This window comes from Myripristis murdjan, chromosome 8, assembly GCF_902150065.1.
Source record: "Myripristis murdjan chromosome 8, fMyrMur1.1, whole genome shotgun sequence".
NCBI classification, from domain to species: domain Eukaryota; kingdom Metazoa; phylum Chordata; class Actinopteri; order Holocentriformes; family Holocentridae; genus Myripristis; species Myripristis murdjan.
The window spans coordinates 12,123,809-12,137,531 of NC_043987.1; the positions used below are offsets into that span (position 1 = coordinate 12,123,809).

Consider the following 13,723-nt stretch of genomic DNA (forward strand, 5'->3'; position numbering starts at 1 on the left):
TCTCATCGCTGTCTGGCTCCTGCCCTGCTCCCGTCACTGAGCGACACACAGGTCATGGGTTTATCAGAGGCGAACACTCAGCAGCGCTGGGTCGCTGACCCTCGCTGCCCAAAGAGAGAGCAGACAGCCCTCTCTATCTTTGTCACTCTATACACACACACACACACACACACACACACAAGTGCACAAAAGCAAGCAGATTCACAAAGGCACCAAATCAGCAAAGCACATCTAGCTCTTCATATTCCCCCTCACAACCACAGAGAAATAGGAAGTGAAATATCACTAAGATATGTGAAAGTACAAGACAATATGGCACTGTCTGAGTCCAATCGAGGTAAAATGGCTGTAAAATAGCTTGTTTAGCATCTTTTTTTCTTTTGATAGTGATAGTAGAGACAGGGAAGGCAGGGAATGACATGCAGCGAAAGGCCCAGGCTGGATTCGAGCCCATGCTGCTGCAGAAAGGACCTGCTAGACGTTACCCGCTCCACCAGGAGAGCCATCAAGGCGCCCCCGTTCTTTTCTATTACTGACGAGATAAAATAGTCCCTTACCAAGTTGCTATGACTCCCAGTGCTTCCTGTGTGATGTGGAGTGGCAGGTGTGCTAACAACAGTCCCCATCCATCTATATGAGATGTCTCTGAGCTGTATCACTCCAGGTGGACTATCCGCATCAAAGCCAACACAAACATGAAAACATGAAAACTGGAATCCAAAGGATAACACAAGCTGCTTCAGCATCAGCACTGTGCTTTTGACTGCATGCACACTATCAGTGACTAGAATATCAGGAACTAAAAAGATCATATCAACCTATAGACAGAGCTCTTAAAGTTACAGCTGCATTATTTCAGTCGCAGGATTTAGATAAGATATCTTGCCTTGGAATAAAATGTTGAAAGGACAGACGGTGTGATGCGATTAAGGTTTTTTTTTTTTCTCAAATGTGATGTTTTGGACACACTTGATGACGAATGATGCATTTAGGCACCGTTTCCTGCCATTTAAAACAATCACCAACCTTGGCGTGGTGGGAGCGCTACAATGAAAGGTCAAAATTTCAAACTGTGAAAGGTCACGACTGCTACGAAACATGGAAGTGATCATGCATTTTGTTACTGATTGGCTTAAGAGGCTCTTGCACCACCCGACATGTTTACTAGTTTTTTTTTCTTGTTTTTGACTGTCTGCCGCACGTTTTGTGTCACTTTGCCCTGTCTGGATCACTGCTGGAGCATGAAATAAAACAATTTTCTGCGCAAACATGTTGTCGTGGTTGTCATTCTCACCGTGCAACGCCTCTCTCGCCTCCCTTTCCTGCGTTCTCCTCCCTTGACACCTTCTCAACCTGTCTCTGTTTCTCATTCCCTCTGTCTTTCCTGTTTCCCTTCATCCCTGAGCCAATCTGTCCCTCACCCCGTCTGCTACAAAGCACAGGTGACAGAGTTGTGCCCGGCGCTGCCACTGGGTGAGTGAAAGCCATCCCTTTGATTAAGTTTTAATGTCCTGTCAGTTCATCTCACCTCGCCTGTGTCTATAAATAGACATTAAGTCCATTTTGGAGAGGGTTGGAGGGGTTAGAGGAGGCATGCTTTTGTCTGTCTGCACCAGTTACCAGCTAAACTCCCTCACATTATTGCTCTTTCACTCACTGACAAACACGCAACAATAATAATGATGGGCTCCAGGGGGGAAAAAGCTCTGTTGTTATGACGTGGCAGCGCCAAAAGTAACGATAATTTAATAAATGCAGCCTTCAGAGCTAAGCCAGAAATCGCATGGGGAGGTGAGATATTTTTGGGAGGAGAGGAGGGATTGGCAAATCCAGGAACTCACTGCTGATGAAAATATGTTTATTATTAGAGGAAGATGTGGATTAAACTGCATAACCAAAGGTCATGGGGAGAGGTTCAGTGTGTGTGTGTCTGTGTGGTGCATGCGCATGAGTGTGTGTATGGCCGAATTTGAGGGCCCTTAAAAGGCACTTGTGTCTTTGATACAAGTGATACAAGATGATACAGGTGCCAGATGTTGCTGGGAGCTGTAAGGGCAAATGGGACCCAAGGGCCATGTGTGACAACTTCAGGCGAGTCCTGAGTGTTTTCTTAAGACAGGAAGAGGCAAGAAAAGCATGACCTTTGTATCCAACGCTCAACATTTGATATAGACGAGGAGAAAGATGGAGAAAGAAGGTGAGGGAGAGAGACAGAGTAGTCGTCGCGGTGTTGAAAGAGTTCTGAAGTCTCTTAATAGTGCCATTCATCATTTTTGTAGAGTGTGTGTGCATCTGAGACAAGTCACACAAATTAAAACACTGAGGAAGAGTGCGTGTGAAAGAGAGAGAGGCAGAAACTGAGAGAAGCGCGAGTTTAAATTCTCCTCACATCCTCACGTCTGCACACAGCCTCATTCAGCAGGCAGCCGGCAGTGGATGAGATCTGGGTTAAGAGGCGGTGAGCGGGTGAGGGGTGTGTGTGGGGGGGTAAACAGTGAATTCAACTTAGCCCCCACCCACCCCATCCCACCACCTCCAAACACACAGCCCTTCTCTGTCCGGGCCGCTACACCCAGAGAAACAGCAGACAAATTAAGAGTAAGGAATAAATAGCCAAATGAATGACATGAATTATAAAGCCGGGCACAGAAAAGTGCAGCTCAAGCATGCAGAATGACACAAACACACACTCACAGACGTGCATACACACACACACACACACACACACACACACTCAGCAACTGCACTAACTGGTTGGTAATGAATAAAACAGCACAGTAAGGCAGTGTAAGCAGGGATTTTGAGAGTAGTAAGAGGAGGAAACGCTGCTCCTCATTATGTCAACACAGCAGATCAGAGAGGAGTCTGCGTGCTCCAGACTGGGGAGTTAACTTCAGGACACCATTGGACACCGAGTGGAAGTGCGAATGTGGGTAAGTGGGGCAATTTCAGTCCAAGTAACACCACAGTGAAGCACAGACTTATGGCTGTCAAAGAAACGCTGGCGCTCCGTGGTGCTTTCAGAGCCACTTTTCATTGGCCAAGACGCCTTGACCCAATATATTACATAATGCAGTGTTTGCCAAGATGAGCGATTCTTCTTCACTGACATTTCTCAGAGCCCACTTCTCACCCTAACTCCACCACTTGAGAAATTTATTTGCATTTAAAGTAACAGTTCATGAAAAAATGATTTTATTTTTGTTTGTTTTGTCATTATTTACTCATCAGCATGCCAGTTGAAACACAGGTTACCTGTGAAACTTTTTCATGCAGTTTGGTTGCATGCAGCTGAGGTCTTTAGGCGTTCCATCCAATGAAAATCATGAAGTGGGATTGGGTTTGGTGACACAGCAGCAATCAAATATTAATTTACAACATGCAACAAACTGCACGTAAGGTGCACTGTGTATTGTCAACCTAAGAGTTTATAAATATAAAGGGAAGTAGCTACAGCAACTCCAGTATTCTCCAGAACAAGTGAAGATAAGGCAAAAAAAGGGGAAAAAAAACAAAACAGGACAACAAAATCAGTCCATACAGCTCATGCAGCATGATCCATGGCGTCCTGAGTGCTATCTGTGGAAGAATCTGGGGAAGTAGGTGGAAGTAAACAGGTCACCACTACTGAGGTGACATTTCACTACAACACCCACACAGCTCAGTGGAAACTCAGCTGAGGATACAACAATTTGTATACAACTTTGAAAAAAAGAACAATGCAGAGAAATCATGAAGTGTAACTGTTTGTTGATTGATAATGATATGCTTGCAGAGTCTTACAGTAAAATTCTAGTAAGATCATTACATAGCATGTCGACTCTCTATCATGCATCGGCTAGTCAAAGGTGGCCTTTTTTCCCCTCCCAAGGCTGCTAACATCCACTTCAGGTACCACTGCCTCACTTTGTCAATCCAACAACCCATGCTGTCATCATGATGATGATGATTTTGCCGCTGCAGCAATGTTGGCATTAAGAGAGTGAAACACATTAACTAGTTGCCAGATTCATCTATATTTACACCGTTATTTAACACAAATCTTCACTGTATCCTTTGATAGAAAAACAGTGAACAGTAACGCACCAAAGCCTCAAACGTTCATGTTCTGCTCGATGGGAGCTTACGGTTCTCATCTCATTTAGTCCTCAGACATTTTCTGCTTTGTTTGTACCTCTAACAAGTAAGCACTTAGTATTCAGTTTGTGAGACTTTGGCCTATGTGTAGCATAGCAGTGTAAACCTGGAAATGCAGTAGAGCTCACTGCAAGTTGTTTTGGAGAAGGCTGCTTTGGATGGAGTTGCATCCCAGAGCATTGTACAGACACTTAGCCTGTTCTGAGTGGCGCGGGGGTTGAGTAGATAATGACAAAAGTTAGATTTTTTAGTGAACTGTTCCTTTAACATGAGCCAACAGTGAAGGAGTTAACAGCTTACAAAATGAACCTTGGACTGTGTGTGCGTGAGTGTGGCCCATTAATCCCGAAAATCCCACGTGTTCCAATGGAAATTGTGGCCAAATCTCCTTTTTGCTGTTTCACAGAGCAAAAACTGCTGTATCTCTGTTGTACTGTAACAGAGCTGCACAAATGCCACTTATTTTAGTTGTGCATGTGGAAAGAAAGAAAAAAAGAAGTGTGAAAGAAAGCCTTCTTGCATAGTTTGCAACAGGCCTCGTACTGATTGCCTTGAGCGGGACTCATCCATGGCGCAAAATTGGGGTTATCCACCAAATTATTGTTGTATTTGCACTTCCCATGACTGCGATACTCATCAGTCAAGAGCTAAGTTGAGCGATGCTACAAAATGCCATATTCAAAATTTCCCGCTACCCATTCTTTTAACTAAGAAACACAATTAATTCTAAAACTTCTCTTCTAGGTTTGTGGCATTTTTAAGATTTAGAGATGGATTTAAGACATTTTACTGCCAATTAAGGCCTTCCTTTTAGATAAACTAATTTAAGACCTTTTAAAGGACCATCCGTGTAAATTTGTAGGTTTACCAAAATATCTATAAAATGTACATACTTCATGTTTCTACTAACCCTTTTCCTGAGGCAGTTGTATTTTACAACCCCAATATTATGTTTCCTATCTGTTCTCCAGCCACTGTTTTCCACTCATTCCTCTATGACATGAAAATGAACTTTCAGAGACTTCAAACTTTCTTCACACCTGTATTCCAGCACCGCAATAAAGTCGTCTACATTAGTTTTCCTAAAAACAGCAGCACTGTTGTGTTTGATGACTTGAAATTGGACAAAATGGTAACAGAACATTAGAGGCAGGGTGTTTCAACTAAAAATTTATATTTGAAAATTGAAGGATGTTGATTATATGCTGCCAAATCTTTAGTACCACTGCATGGTTTGCAACATGTCTTGTGGAGGATGCTCCATCCACAGGAAAACTGTGATGATGGTGAGGCGGGAAAGTGTGTCTTGTGTGTTCATGTATTTTTTGTGTGTGGATTTGCATGTCTACAGTGTGTGAGCTTTTTGTACTTGTGTGCACATCTGTCTGTCTGTGCACTTCTGGGTGTGTTTCCAAGTGTGTGTATGTGTGTGTGTGTGTGTGTGTGTGTGTGTGTGTGTGTGTGTGTGTGTGTGTGTGTGTGTGTGTGTGTGTGTGTGTGTGTTTGAGACAGTTTGTGTGCGTTCCAGCAGTGTCCGCTGCACAGCTGGGGAGGAGCTGATCACTATGAATGGCATCTTTGTGGAAGAGTCCATCTTCTCGAGAGACTTCGGTAAATGCTTATGTGTTTGTGTTCCCGGCTTTGTCCATTGTGAACTCCGCTGCAACAAATAGCTGCTCTGTTCAGGCTCCTGAGGACTGAGGCAGCATTTCCCCCTATGGAGGGCGAAGCACGACACACACTCAACAAGTTAAAAAGATGCTGAAACAAACAAGATAAACAAAGAAAGTACAAGTTTTCTGAAACATGTAAATGACAAACACAGAAGTGGACATTTATTTAACTCAAGCAAAGCAGAAAAAGCTCAGTGATAACGCTGGTTTACTCACACAGTCATATATGTTCAAAAAAAAAAAAAAAAAAAAAAAAAAAAAGGCCAGACCAGCACCAGGCAGCTCTGAGGTAAAAAGGTCCTTGGACTTGCATCCAATACACACAGCCCATTTCTCTGTGAACGCTCCAGTAAGCATATACCTGCATACAAAAAAGGCTGCAAACAAAGTTGTTGACCTACAACAGTCACCCTGGATAAGGGCATTACACAGAGGAGAATTAATGAGGCGCTTTATGGCTTTACAGTCATGGCCATGTTAACCACTGTCATGGCCTGGATGCTGTTATTCCTGAGAGCAGGGAGAAAATGGAGGGAGAAAATAGACACATGGAAGAGGCAGCGGGAGTTAGAATAAGGAGAGAAAGAGAGAGCGCCCTGAGAAAACATATGTGTAAATAAGCATTTTTTTTTTATTTGATTTTATTTGTACAATTTCTTGAATTATTTAAAGTATTTATTATTATTTATTTATTATTATTAATAATTTTTTTTTTTTTAATTGAGGTCAGTATCGATATGTAATATCATACAGCCAATACAATACTGATAACGCAATACAAATGCAGGTGCAAAACAGGTAAAGCTTCATAAATTAAGAAAATTCTGTTTTGTTTTGTTTTTTTAACAAAACACCATGTTGGATTTGCTCTGCTGTGAATTTGACAATTGGATTACGCAGCACACTTCTCTAAAAAAAAAAAAAAAAGGTGACACAGGTGCTAATTTCACAATGGCCCAAATATCAAAAGTAAAAATAACTCTATAGGCCCTTACAATATTGCTTTTTAATCAGCTGACACTGCAGGCATGGTGATACATTTATCAATTTAAACCTAGATATTAGAAATGGGCCAATATGCATTGATCTCATGATGCGATGGGCGACATGGAGTTTGCAAGTCACAAAAAAAATTCAGTGTTAACAAAGTATGACTGTGCATACACGACAGCACTGGCTTGCTACAATGTCAACAATTAAACACTTTTTGATTATATTAAGTGCAAATAATATAATTTTGATGTGGGAGCTTGTGATATTGTTCGTGGGCGAGCCGTATCATTTATGATTACCACAGCAGAACAAACTGAAGCTAATATGACGATTCTCTTTGCAGCCTGATATGTGACAATGCATATTGCTACATTTTTTGATAGCCATATATTGAATTTCCGCACATTGTCCGATCCTTACTAGATATAAGCAGACACAGAGAGCACACAGACACACACACACGCACAGTAGCAGATGTAAGTGAGGCATTATGACTCCTGGCTGCTGGGTGTGTGTGTGTGTGTGGTGACGTGACTGACACTCAATCAGTCGGTCTTAAGTGGGGATTTTCTGCAGCGATCCAAGGGTCCGCATGAGGAGAAAATCCTATACCTCCTCCCTCTACTTACACCGCTCCACAGGGGGCAGAGAGTGAGTTAGAGATGAAATACGACTGAGATCTATACTGCCTGACTGCCTTGCTTTTTTCACAATATACACAAATACACTCACAGAACACACACACACACCACATACAACCCCAGGACAGTGTGAGATATGCAACAGTAAGAAGAAGTCTAATTCTAGCAGGGCAGAAATCATCCATAGTTCAGCTTTGACTAATGCTAAATACTAAATGCATCTAATTCCATATACATGCGTGTGTGTGTGTGTGTGTGTGTGAGATAGAGATGAAGGGGAAAGACAGACAGAATGAGACAAAAATAGAGCCATAGGAAAAGACAGAGAGTTGCACTAAACATAGATTTTGCAGTGTTGTGTTTGCTCATGGATGTTCTATAATTCAGCGTCTTACAGCTCTGAAATCGCACGGGAATCCGACAGCCTGAAACATGAATGAGTTACAACTGCTGCAGGATTTGATCCATTACTACATTCCCTACTTCCTGGGACAAATCCAAACTCAGATGTTGTGTAAATCACGGATGGATGTCCATGGGAGATTTGACCAGAAAACGGACCACGGCCGCTTAAATCTCTGGTTATTACGACTCCTCCCCACCCACCCAACCACACAAACATACACACACACACACACACTAAAAGACACACACGCCCCACCCCCCGCTGCGACGATGGCCTGACTCCTGACTCGGGCAGATAGCACGGCAACTGACATGCTTTATAGCGGACACTTTATTCTCCTTCCCGGTCCGGCTACAGTGGTCAGGCGGGGACACACAGAGCGGAAGGAGCCCTGCTGGGTACAGTAATGGAGTGGTTGATCATGCATGATGGTAATGGACATGGAAAAGCAGATTAAAAATGATTATGGCAGAGGAGCTGAAGGGGATAAGAGGCACATTCTATAATGCAGATGATTATCCCTCTTTACTGATTCTGTTGATTACGATAACATGCCGCACATAAACACCAGGCGGGACAGAGAGGAAGAAACGGGCAGCACAACTATTTACAGCTATATGTTATTTTACTAACAATGTAATGACTAATGAAAGTTATGAATAGGACAGGAAAATGTTATGAAACGCAAGTTCCCAGAATCTCAGAGAAAGTTCAGAGCAAGATGTGCGAGGTATAAACTATGGCAAAGATTATGGCTATGCTTTCAAGAGAAAAAATACTCTCTATAATCAGAAACATAATATATGTTATAGCATATGTAATTTACTATGGCGTAATTTGTAATAAGCTGTTACACGGCGCCAACAACATAAAGCTAAATTCCTAGTCCGGCACCTCTACTCAGAATTAGGTGAAATGCAGTGATTAATGGGAAGTGAGTGGTGCAATTGGGAAGCTAAAATAGTGAGCATCGTTTTGCAACTATCCCAAAATTAGAGCCGTGCTAAAGCAAGTGAGCTATACAGTGTAGTCATGTGGTTCAGAGGAAACAGGAAGAGAGGAGAGGATCAGGACGCTGGTGGTAAAAACTGCTATACACCGAGCGTGATAAATCACAAAGCAGCAATCATGAAGATGGCGGGTTATAAAACTCAGCCCCATTCAGTGGACTGACTCAGTACCAAAACTACCAGGCACTTAATGTTTCCTCTACACCGGAAAGCAGTTCACCTCTCTTTGCACTCTCTCTCTCTCTCTCTCTCTCTCTCTCTCGATGCTGCATACTATTCATTTGAGACTATTTGTGCTCCTCCAGTTGCAACTTTCTGAATCTCCTGCATGTTGTTGTCCGCGGGGAAAAGAGTATGACTCACAATGGTGCTTGGCTGCTATTTGTGCCTCACTATCCCACCGTTCCAGCAATTTAGCCGGAGAGGTCTTTGATAACAACAATGGCAGCAGTTTGAGTTACGCTGTGAAGGGTACAGTTGTTCCTGGGCTCCGCAGCTCCACTACCAAGTCAACTCTCCCGCTCTCCCTCTTTACCTTGCTACTTTTAGACTCTCGGGTCAATAATAAAAGCTGTTTTTTCTTCCCTGTCTGTCTCACATTTATGGCCCTTGGGCTGACAGAACAGACAGGCCACTGTTGAGGACGGCGTCATGGTCGCCTGAGCCGCGGCTCCCATGAAGCCTTGGGTTTGTGCTGCCTGTACACCCAACACCACTCCCACAGCACAACACACAGGCTATCACATGACCTCCGCACTCATCTCCAGTGCCCCAGGTAATCACAATCAGGTCACACGGCCCAGGTTCCTCTCTCTCTCTCTCTCTCCCTCTCTCTCTCTCTCTCTCTCTGTTTCAGTATCTCTTCAAAATGCATGCTCGAGCCTCACCAGCAGCTCCTTTGCACATGATTTTGCTGCCCAGCTTCCTGCAGCGCTCTGCATGCCACTGCCAAGTGCTGCCATCTCTCTGTCTAGGTGTCTTGGCTTGTGACTGCACAGGATGGGCGGTGCAGAGGCAAAACTGCAACTGCAGGAGCAACGTGTCCAGTTGAGGAGTTTCACCACAGCTCTTATCCATTATATCCACCGTATACACACTTTGATTTCAACAGTCAATATTTCAAAAGCACAGATGATTATGTTCTCAGAACCATAAGTTAAGGTTTAACTTTATTGTTTAGCCATAATGCACTTTACATTATACATACATAACATTATATTTTTTAGAGGACGTGACAATGGTGACATTGCACGTGAAACTACAGTTTTTCGCCAGTCATACATTTCTATTCTATTCTATTCCACTTCATTAAATTCCTCTTTGATTCCTTTGATATTGGACTTCAGTTTTATACTACGTTTTGTTTTTTTAGAGAAAGTGAAATTATTGACATTGAACGTAACAAAGAAACTCTTCAGTTCTCTATGACCCTATTCTATTGTATTGTGTTCTATTTTGATCTGTTTTATTCAATACTATTCCTTTTTTTTATTCTATTGTACTATTCTAATCCTCTTCATTAAATTCCCATTGAGCCCTCTGATAACAGACTTTACCACTTCCATTTTTTTAGAGGCAGTAACAATGGCGACATTGAATGCAACACTCTACAGTTTTTCATCAGTCATACAGTTCTACTCGATTCTATTCTATTCCTTTCTACTCCCCCTGATAATGGACTATTATAATTTTTTGGAGGAGGTGACAATGGTGACATTGAATTTGACAATGAAGCTCTTGAGTTATGTTCTGTTCCTATGGTTCTATTCTATTCTATTCTATTCTATTCTATTCTACTCCACTTCATTCCTCTTTGATCTGTTGAGCCAGCTCTTTTCTTTTGTCCCTTATCACGCTGTTCAGTGAGTGACATGAGAACAAAAGAGTGAATGCGTGACGTCCTGCGCTGTATGTTTTTTTTTTTTGTTTTTTTTTTATCAAGGCATTAGTCCAAGAGATTTCACAAGCACCGCTGGGACTATCAGTCCAGTCTCACTGCTGACTGGGATTACAAAACCACTGCGGCGACCGATTAACGCCCAGTCCTACCCAGAGCCAAAAACGTTGGCTCCTACACGGCTCCCTTCATCTGTGACCTCCCTCCCCTGACTCACACTGAGATAAGAATTAAGACCAGATGAAGTACAATATGCTGCTCCCTCAATGTAACACGGTTCCTCCATCATGTCCTTCTTAGCAACACATTCTTCAATCCTATAATTCCACAATCCGTTTAAGCTCCGCCATGCATCAAAACACTCACACAACCAGCTGACAGGCAGCCTAAACTACAGTAAACAGGCCAGAGTGCCACTCTGAGCAGGGACCCAGTCTAACTAGCAGTGCCTCTGCCTGTGGAGCGCCTGTAGTCCTGCCTTGCCTCTTCTCTGGTTTGGTAGTAATCATAACTAATCCTCTGAAGGCCATGCCAGCCTGGCGGAGCTGTAGTAGTGGACGCCTGCCACAGGAACAGCTGGTGTTCAGACTGGTAGGCTGAATGGGACGGGGCTTGGCGAGGGCTGAGGGAGGAGCGGTGTTATGGCCGTAAGACAGGCCAGCGACCACTGACCTCTCTTATATAATGATGAAGCATAATTATTGATCCTAGCTTGAAGGGATACTTTAGAGTGAGGGGATTTTTTTCTGTATTGGCATTTCAGTTTGAAGAAATGGCCTGTCCACATTATTAGCATTCCTCGTTGGTCCTAACAGATGCTGCTGGCTGCAGCCTAATGAGCCTGCTTAGGAAGTAACCATTGGTTTTACAGGAGAATGTCAGCAAGATATCTGTTTAACCCCTTGAACTCTGATTTTCTCCTACAGTTCCTCTTCATGAGATTTTTTTTTTTTTTTGCCATATTGTACAGCAATGTCACATACATATTCTGTGTCTGCTAGGAACTGTTTATATTAGCTACATCACACTTCATGTTCACGCTTATACTGAGTGAAATATTAAGAGCAAAGATGTCAATATTTCATGGCTGCAACATTACTTCAAACAGAGAATATCTACATGTCTTGTACATCATTTTATATACATTTCCCCTGTAATCCAGCAGGACATGCTTGGTATCTTCGGAAACCTTAGGATCTCCGCCAGAATTTAAAGTAAAGTTCTGTGGGTTTGAAAAAAAGCTTGGCCACGCAGCATGCATTTGTAATGATGAACCCAGAGGTGGGACTGGCAGGGCTGAGGAGGGTTGATGCAGTCACGCTGCCTTTGCTGTCATGCAGAATACTCTCCACTGGTCTGTCTGGGATGGAGACAGATTTCTGCAGACACAGTATAATCCTGGCTTCAGGCGGGAGGGACTGAATGTTGGGGGGGGGGTTGTTTGTGTGCGTGTGTGACTGAGGGTACTACTGCAACCCTCAGAGCGGGTCAAGTCACAGAGAAGTCCAGTCTCCTAATCTTATTATCCATGGCAATGACAGCTGGAGCCACTGTGTATTTTGTTCTGCTGTGTTTTTTTTTTTTTTTAACGTGGAGCACAACAGGTGTGTGAGAGTGGGACTGTTTCTGCATGTGTTCAGAAGTTCTTAGATGGCCTAAGGAACAGACCAAGTCGCTTCCACTTTCTTGGATGATCAATAAAAGTAATTTGTCTCAGAGCTGAAAGGAGAAGGATCACCTTCACTCCCAACAACTCGGGAAAGCAGCAGCAGCCGCAGGAATATCAGCTCCGTGCAAAAGCTCCCTCGGCTTGCAAAACTCTTAAAGATAGTAATTTCAGGACACCGACAGAAATAAAGAATTCATGAGAGGGACGGCCACGGCACGCACCTCAAAGTGTGATGCATCTTCTGTGTTATCAGCTCAGCGCAGGGCCGCCGTGCTCAGCACGGAGCCTCAATTTACATTCCTTAAAGCCATCTGAGGGTGTGGAGGGCGAGCAAATAAACAGGCAGCAAATCAATAACAGCGAGCGAGAGAGAGGTTCATCAGCGAGAGAGTGGCAGGCGTGAGAAAGACAGAGGAGAAAAGCGCTGAGAGTTAAGCTACATTTACAGTGATGGACTTAGCCCCCATCCTGCACACTGGATAATATGGATAATGTGTTTGAAAGGGAGGGGGGAGAGGAGGGAGGGGGGAGAGTAACAGAGAGAGAGAAAAGGGAGAAACAAGAGGACAAAGAGGAAGGAAGGCAGCCGATGTAGCAGCAGTATTTCATGGGGATCCAAAGCAGCCACATGTACCACCAGCCTGCCTCCGATGAGCCAAAACGAAGAGACACAAAGGGAAGGGGGCAAATCAAGCGAGCTCAATTACCATGCCGCCGAGCCTCGGTCCACTCTGACAGGTTCAGCCCATCATCATTACCAGCCTGCCCCCTTGATCTCAATCAGCCGTCTCCCACTGCCCGTCTGCTGGCCTGGGGCAGGTTGCACTGATGATGACTGAGCCCTTCTCATCATCAGAGAAGGGGGTTCAAACACTGAATAAATCAGACCACATAGAAAATTGCTCAATTACAGCCCAGGCGTTGAATCTGGTGTAACAGATTCAGCCTTGAGGCCATAAACTGGTTTAAATGTGCCATCGACACGTCGGCACCAAGGAAGTCTACAATTTATTGTGTATTACTTGTGACGTCTTTCAGTTTGTCCACACATGTAGCACTGTCTCCCACAATGCAATTCATCCTTTTTGCAGCCTTTTGTTGTTTAGTTCCTGGTAGGGCTTAGCAATATAGCAAAAAAATGATACTGTAATTATTCTGACAGATGCTGCATTGCAATACGATTCACAGTTTTAGTGGCACTGATCATTTTGCACCATATTTTTCATGCTTTCTGACATGCTTTCTAATGTCTAACATCTCTGCAGCAGCCCCAACGGTTCTGAAACTGAGGTCAGGG

The 13,723-nt window shown here is 43.5% G+C and overlaps 1 protein-coding gene across 2 annotated transcripts in view; it reads right to left on the reverse strand.

Annotated features, from left to right (window-relative positions):
* Positions 1-13,723, reverse strand: part of pkn1b (protein kinase N1b) — a 39,922-nt gene that overhangs the window by 23,431 nt on the left and 2,768 nt on the right. Inside the window, exon 1 of one of the 2 annotated variants that reach the window (XM_030058967.1) lies at positions 558-601. The exons of the other annotated variant lie outside the window; for it this stretch is intronic. The gene's annotated coding sequence lies outside the window, so the exon portion shown is untranslated. Of the gene's footprint in view, positions 1-557; positions 602-13,723 lie in introns of those variants that run through there. 2 annotated transcript variants of the gene reach the window in all.